The sequence below is a fragment of the Haliaeetus leucocephalus genome, unplaced genomic scaffold (genome assembly GCF_000737465.1).
Source record: "Haliaeetus leucocephalus isolate CR32 unplaced genomic scaffold, Haliaeetus_leucocephalus-4.0 Scaffold696, whole genome shotgun sequence".
Classification (NCBI taxonomy): domain Eukaryota; kingdom Metazoa; phylum Chordata; class Aves; order Accipitriformes; family Accipitridae; genus Haliaeetus; species Haliaeetus leucocephalus.
This window is the reverse complement of record NW_010973132.1, coordinates 2,466,193-2,473,560: the sequence shown is the minus strand read 5'-3', so window position 1 is coordinate 2,473,560 and position 7,368 is coordinate 2,466,193.

Sequence of the window (7,368 nt, the reverse complement as noted above, 5' to 3'; positions counted from 1 at the left end):
AAGGCCATTCCAGCCCTTCTTTTCATCCTGAATTTGAGGAAAAAAATAGAAGCCTTTTCTGATGGAAAACTCCACAAAATGCTGATCCTGAAACTTGCTTCCACATCAGTGAGGGATAAAGTATTAAAGTATACCTGAAACTGATATAATCTCCTCTACTTTTCAGACAGCCTAAAATTTCTATTCAGGAGACAGCTGTCAGCTATTTAATTTAAGCAGCTTTACCCATTTTTCCTCAGTGTTTGGCTGTATCCTCCCTCTAATCTCACTCCTAAAACTCTTATTTAGACCAAAATTTCCCAGAAAAATCCATGTTGTGAGAGGCTCAGAGCATATTCAGTGAGTGCAGATTCTTCAGAGATTCTTAACTGTTAGAAACCTTGCAAAATCCATTGAACGTCCTATAATGTGTTTAAAACTATTGACTTTTCAAAGGTTAATTAATATGCTGGCCAAACACAGGCAGATATTCAAAAGGTAACTCTGAACCGCAGTGCGCACACTGCCAGGTGTCAAGTTCCTGTCTCCAAACAGAAGTGCTCTATTTTGGTGTTGGAGGACCAACATTTTTTAACAGTGGAAAATAACCTCTATTTTCTTTGGTCCCAAGGAACTCCAGCCAGGCTGGCATTAAGACCAGAGAAAGAGGACCAGACTTACAAGAGAAGTTACCTGGCATCCCCGAGTCAGTCCAAAAGTTTGACAGCAGCTGAAGGGCTGGCAGGGAAGTTGCCCGCTTCTTCCATCCCCTGTGCTGACTCTGGTGCTCTTCGTTGAGCAGTTCAGTTCAACTCTACATGGAAAGATGGGGTTTGCCCTGTTAATCTTCTGCCAGCATAACTGAATTTCTGAAGCACAGGATCCTGAGGTCACAGGATAAGTGTGAGGAAGAGGGAAAGGGGAATATAACCTGCCATAACGGCTCTTCAAACACCTTGAGCCACTGCTGACTTGTAATCTCGCTTGAGTGTCAGCAACGCGCTGAGACACCACATCTGAAAACGTCCACAGGCAGACTCGCCCCACCATCCGTACTCTAGTGACAAAGTACCAAGCAGACCCTGGTGGCCTCGTGCTGCTCTGTCAGTGTCACCCTACAACGGAATAAGACATTCAGAGGGGGTTGTCAGAGGCCCTCTCAGGAAAGCTGCAAGCCAAAATGAGCCAGGTTACAGGATGTTTGTCATACTGCTTTGGCTTATATGAGCTTAATCATGAATTCTTGGTTTACAGATAAAGTAGGCCTCCAGTAATAAACTATTTTAATCTATCATTAAAGCAAGAGGAAGAAGCAAAAAGCGTGCAGGATCACTCTGTGAGGGTGTGGTAGCAGTCCCTGCAGGCACAGGACTGGGTGCCTCATACAGGGCAAGTGATATTGTCCCCTTTGAAGAAGGCAGCACCTCCTGGGGGTGCACAGGCCACCTGCCAGTGCTGGTGAGTGCCAGCTGCCACCAAACAAGCAGCAGCTGCGTGACTCTTCTCACAGCACTGCACCCCGTCCTTGCCTCGTGTGACAGCGGATTCAGGTGGCCAAAGCAACAGAAGGACATCCACCAATTTGTTTGGACATGCACAGCGGGGGGATCTCAGAGATCTCGGGCACGGCTGGGAGATGAGATCTTATTTTCAACCTAGTTATCTTGCCTTATAGTCTCGTGCATACAACCTGGACCAAAATTCCAGAGGTGAACGCGTACTTGGGCAACTAAGTCATGTAATCAGACAACCTGTTTTTTCACAAGAGCTGCACACATGTAAGCTCCAATGGACCTCCTGCTGCAGTTGCTGGTGATCATGTCCTCTGCAAATCTGCTTATTGTTTATGTAGGCGAATAAAGGGGGTTTAAATGTGGCCAACACATTTGAGCGTTAGACTGAAACGCTGCGCCTCAGTTTCCATGTGTGTGACCTGGGGTTGCTGCTCCTCCAGGCCTGCCCTAAGAGTAAGGTTCTCCCTCTGAAAGGAGGGGTGGATTCAGTACTGTGGAGTTGGGCTTTTGTGACTGTCTTTGGCCCCAAAGAGGGCCACCAAACCGAGCTGAGCATCTGCATCGCAGTGCTAAGCAGCTGTGACTGATCCAGGCAGCAGAGCAACCGAGAGCATGAGGCAGATCTGGTTACGCTCCTCTGTTCTTGAAGCTAATAATCTCCATCCCACACCTGTGACTTAAGCTGGTGCTTCTCTTTCTCTCCGAGCTGACGACTGTGGTGTGTTCTCAATAATTCAGCAGGGCCCCAGCTCATCTTTCCAGAGAACCAGGTCGGCCCCTTTCCCTTGAGTCCCAGCCTAGAGAGGAACATTTCCCTTCCAGACAGCCAAAAGCCACTCTCCGCCCGTTTTAGAATATAATTACTTTCCCTGTGGTTGCAAACATGATAGTTAACACAAATTAAACCAGAGAAGACGGCAGAGGTGAGTGTATCAATACTATGTTGACACCACAAGGTAAAGAGGTTCTGCACCCTCCTGTGAGCAGGAACAGGCACAGGAAAAAGTTGTGCAGATCAGAAAATGTAGCCAGGGCTGGAAATTTAAAAAAATCCAGAGCCCGGAGTAAGCAACCCAAGTATACCCAGCATCTTGATGTCCATCATCCACTTCTCTCATCCTCCAGTGTCTCCACAGGAGCATGGAAGCCAAAAAGGCTGCCCCAGAGCTCTAGCAGGAATAGGGAGAGCGCATCATTTCTTGCCTTCTTCCGTTGGGCGATCGGTAATCAGTCTCACTCCTCTCCCATGATAGTCTCACCTTTCATAAGGCAATGCAAGGGCAGTGAGAAGGAAGAATGCCGAGAGACAGAGGAAACCTTTCCCAACTTAGTGTTTGACTGATCAACCCAAAATTGCACTATTTGGCACTGCACCAGAGAATAGACAGGTCTCAGCAATACAGAGGTCAGGCGAGCTGGCCTGCCTGCCCTCCCTCCTGCCTCTGTTACTGGCAGTTAAGTAAAGCGTAAAGGCTAATAATGGCTCAGCAGCAGCTGAGAAAGGTAAATGAGAAACAGTTGTACTTACTGCTTTGGCATGCCAGAGGAGTAGCAAACCCTGGACTCTCTCCTTATCTAGGCAATTCATTCTGCTTATCTCTGTCCATCCTCAGACAGCCTGTAGGTAGTGGGATGAGTAAGCATCTCCACTGAGGAGGAAGCCCCCCCTCCCCTTGAATACTTAGGTGAAGCTGACAACATGAATTAGATTCCAAAGGGATTATTTGGGAATCTTTGAAAACCTGTCCATGTTGTTTTGTTGCCCTCCCTCTTGTATTGCTTTGCTGTTTCCCTACAGAAAGAGGCCTGTGGCACTGAAAGCATTATCAGTGTTTTCACCTGGCACAGAGGTTTCAGCAATTCTTTGAATGGTAGAGTTGGAGACAGGAGAAGCACTGGCTGAATAGATGAAGGGGACCTCCCTTGTTTTCCAGCCTGCTTTCAACATTTCAGGCTTGCAGAGGCCACCTGTATAGTTCTTGCACCAAGAAGTTTATTGTGACCTGATCCCCTTGAAAGGCTGCAATTACACTTGCAGGACTGTACTGCTCACACCTGCAGGGAAATCGCCATCTACAAACAGAGGGGAGGGCAGCCTTTCACGGGAGGCACTGGCAGCTGGCCTGAAGGTGTTGGAAGTCAGAAGGTTCCCAGGGATGCTGTAGTCACTGTAGGAAGTGATGAAGAAGGAGGGGCCGTGGGGAAGCCCACAGCCGATCCTGTTCCACTCACAGGTGCTGTAAAGAACAGCTCGGGTTGCCTATGGGGACTTCAAATGTTAAGTTTATTCTAGTTCCTGCAAATTGCAGGTTCTTTGCTTCACATTTCCATACCTATCTCCCTGTAAAAGCCTAGCGTAGACAAGACAAAAATGCAGATACTTTCTCGATGTAACTAGTCTCAACACTATTTTCCCTTTTTCCTTTCCCAGTGCTCCTGCCCTTAAGGGTTTACCTTGACCAACAACATTCAAATAAAAGCCAGCGCCACGCAGGACTGTAGACAACAACTTCCCCAAAGAAACAATATACCCTTGTTGTAACTCCCTTCCCCAAAGCTACCCTCGATGCAATGGGAACGGCTCTCGGGAGGACTCAGCAGCCTGTCATCCTTTCCCTTGCTTAGTTCCACAGAACCAGTGGTTAGTCATGGCCCGACGAGGTCCCTCCCCGTCTCCTTCCTTTGCCACATCTTTGTGCCGTCACTTGCATCCGGGTCTCACCCCTAAACCACACCGGGAGGTTTAACCTGAGGCAAGTACAACAAAACAAACAAGCAAGCAAACCTGTCTCCCAAGCGTTAATTATACGTGGAGCGGTTCCCAGGTAAAGCACAGCAGAATGGATTCATCTGCAGCAGCCGGTGGGACAAGCTGCTGTCAGGAAGGTCATTGCAGACGGTGATGCCATGGAGCTGGGCTGCACAGCAGGACAAAGGGGACCTGGACCAAGTCTTCCTTATTTTTCTGCCTGTTGGGGTCACTTCCTTCTGGAAGGTGGGCATCCACCTGCCGATGGGTGCTGGGGTCTCCATAGCAATCACAAGGTGGCAGGTGATGCAGGGTCCTGCACCGAGCTTGTTACAAGCTATGCATACCTAAGAGCTCTTATAATCTTAGTCAAATATTAAACTATGGTGCGGTTTACCCCCCCGAGTCGTCTCCTGAATAGTTATTGCCAGACTGAGAGCAGACACTTCACAAAGACAAACCAAAGTTAACGATGACTCACTTTTGTAGGACCCCTTAAAAACACTCCCAGGTCATAAAATCACACACCCTACTTTCCCTTCATGCTAATATGAATAACACACAGCTCAGCTGAAGTCGTGGGAAATTACTCGTTTGGCAGAAGATGAGGGCTGCGATGGGATTTCTATGTTAGGAGGGCAAAGAGTAAGTTACTGAGTTGGAAGGAAAGCTGCTGCAACAGAGAGAGGTTCCTAGCAGAAGTCCTTGAATCTAAACACTAATCTCAATTAAAATTTTAATTACTGAACCTCTCCAGAAGAAACTGGGCATATTTAGATACTGTGCTACTGGCACACAGGTGGGATGCATCCCTCCTACAGTGGAGGACCAGAAAGGTAATCTTTAAAGGTCAAATAAGCAAGCAAGACCCATTTGCTAGGCAGAAAAAAAATGGGTCAAATTTAAGAATATAGAGAATATAAGAAGTAAGACCATATATTTAGGAAATTGTCACAAAAAATTTAGCTGGGGGCTGGTCAGCTGAAAATGGCAGAGAGAACAAGACCAAGATCCATAAAACATGTACTGTTCATAAGATGGCCCTGGAGTGAGCCTATGAATGATACTAATATGATCCCAAGATGTATTCAGCAACTTATTTCCAGCAGGAAGAGAGAAGATTAAATATTTGGTAATGGTGATCCATTCTTTAGACTGGAATTCTGTAACACATATTTAATAATAAAAATATTTAATAATAAAAAACCTGAAACTGGAAAATGTGCAGAAAAAAAGGCCATTAGGATAACAGAGGGGAAATTGAGACTCTACCATAAAAGAAGTGATTGAAAGCTCATGGCTTGTTTGTACCAGTGAACTGAAGACTGAGTTAGGATATGATTTCACTAAAATAAATACAGCTGAAGAAACAAAAGGAGAGACGATTCTGAAATGAAAGGACAATACTGTGCAAGAAAACTGAATATAAAGTAACTGTAAATACGTTTAGAGTGAGCAGCAGAAAACCTTGCAGCAGGACATTAGCACAGCCTTCTGCTGAGATCAAAAGCTATTAAACCCCCCTACTCTAAAAGCTAGGTTTGATCAGCTTATGAAGGGGCTTATCCCTTCATAAACATTTAAAAAAAAAAAAAGGGGGGGGGGGGCGGCTAGAGGTGCCAGTCAAGGAGTCCTCCTGGCTCTGCGTTTGTAGGAGTTATGTCACTCTGGCATAAGCAGAAGAGATGTCATGTCCTTCAGGTTTGCAGGAAACCCGCGACAGAGATTTTGTAACACAACACTACTGCTGAGGTGGATTGGGTTACTGCCGGTTAGACAAAAATACCAAACCAGACTATTTAGGGGCAGTTCTACCAGTGCAGATATCCCAGTACAGTCGCTGGTTTGCAAAGGGTATGGGGCGACCTGCTCCCTGAGCAGCACGCTCCTGTGTCGGGGAACTGCACTGAGTCTCACCCGGATCCAGACTGAAGGCTTTAAATACTTGTCCAGGAAAAAAATCTCCTCCTGGCTGAATGCAAGAGCGAGCCCCCAGCAGAGTGCCTCAGGCAGGGCAGAGTAAAAGAAGGAGACAACCTTGTTGTGGTTTTTATTTTTCCTGCGTGTGTTTAGAAGATGTAGAGGCCAGCCAGGCCAGCCCTCGCTTTACCACTGGCACGGTCTGCCGGCAGGTCCCAAAGACCTGGTATAGAGACGGGTCTGAGCGTGGAGTGGGAGACATCCATGCTTCTCTGACAAAGATTTGTATCACCAGTAAGGAAAACATGCTCTGCAGACATGCATGTTTCCTACTGCCTTACCATCTATTTTCACAGTTTAGGCTTTGCCTATATATTTTTTTTTTTTTATACCCTACCATAGCCAGATCAAAGCAATTCCCTTTTCCAAACAGAAGTCAGTACTATACACAAATGTCAGCATCAGGCCATAGAAAGTCAGGCGAGGTATTGAAAAACAATATTCCCACAACATTATGTTCCTATAGTGTTTGGCTGTGACAGCCAGGAGGGGGAAACGCGTATCTTAAGGACTCTCAATAAATCCTGTCAGGATACATGTGGCTGGATCAGAGGTACAGAAAGAAGCAGCAAGAATTGAAACACTGGAGACCAGAACGGTCCCCAAAACCACAAAGCCAGCTGCTCTTCAAGTCATAGCTGCTTCCCACTATCTCTTTTTGAAGATACACCGCTCAATACCATCTCACATTTGCTGCTGTTAAGTGATGCAATATTTCATTACAAATAATGTCCACACAAATTGCAAGCGCTCCCTGCTCTCCTAAGGACTATGACAGAGGGATAAGAACAGTTTACCCAGGGGCTTTAGGACTGTTTACAGACAGAGGGGGCGGATGACACTGGGGAATCTGTTGAACAGAGGAATTTGATCATGGATCTGCAAGTAGAAGCAGAAAGGGAGAAAATACATGGAAGTTATGGCAGGCAGCCTTTGTGTTCCCATGGCCCCCAACAGCACCGTCCTGCGAGGCGAGGGCACTATAAATGGGCCATGCCTGATCTATATGATTGAGGGGAGTAGTGAAATGTTGCTCATCAGTGGGGGGTGATTACTAAAAGTTTTCACTGCTGTGGTGGCAGGGCTCCTGCCATGCAGGCAGCCTCCGGGCATGCTGCCAGGTGCTTTCACTCAAAAGGAATATTG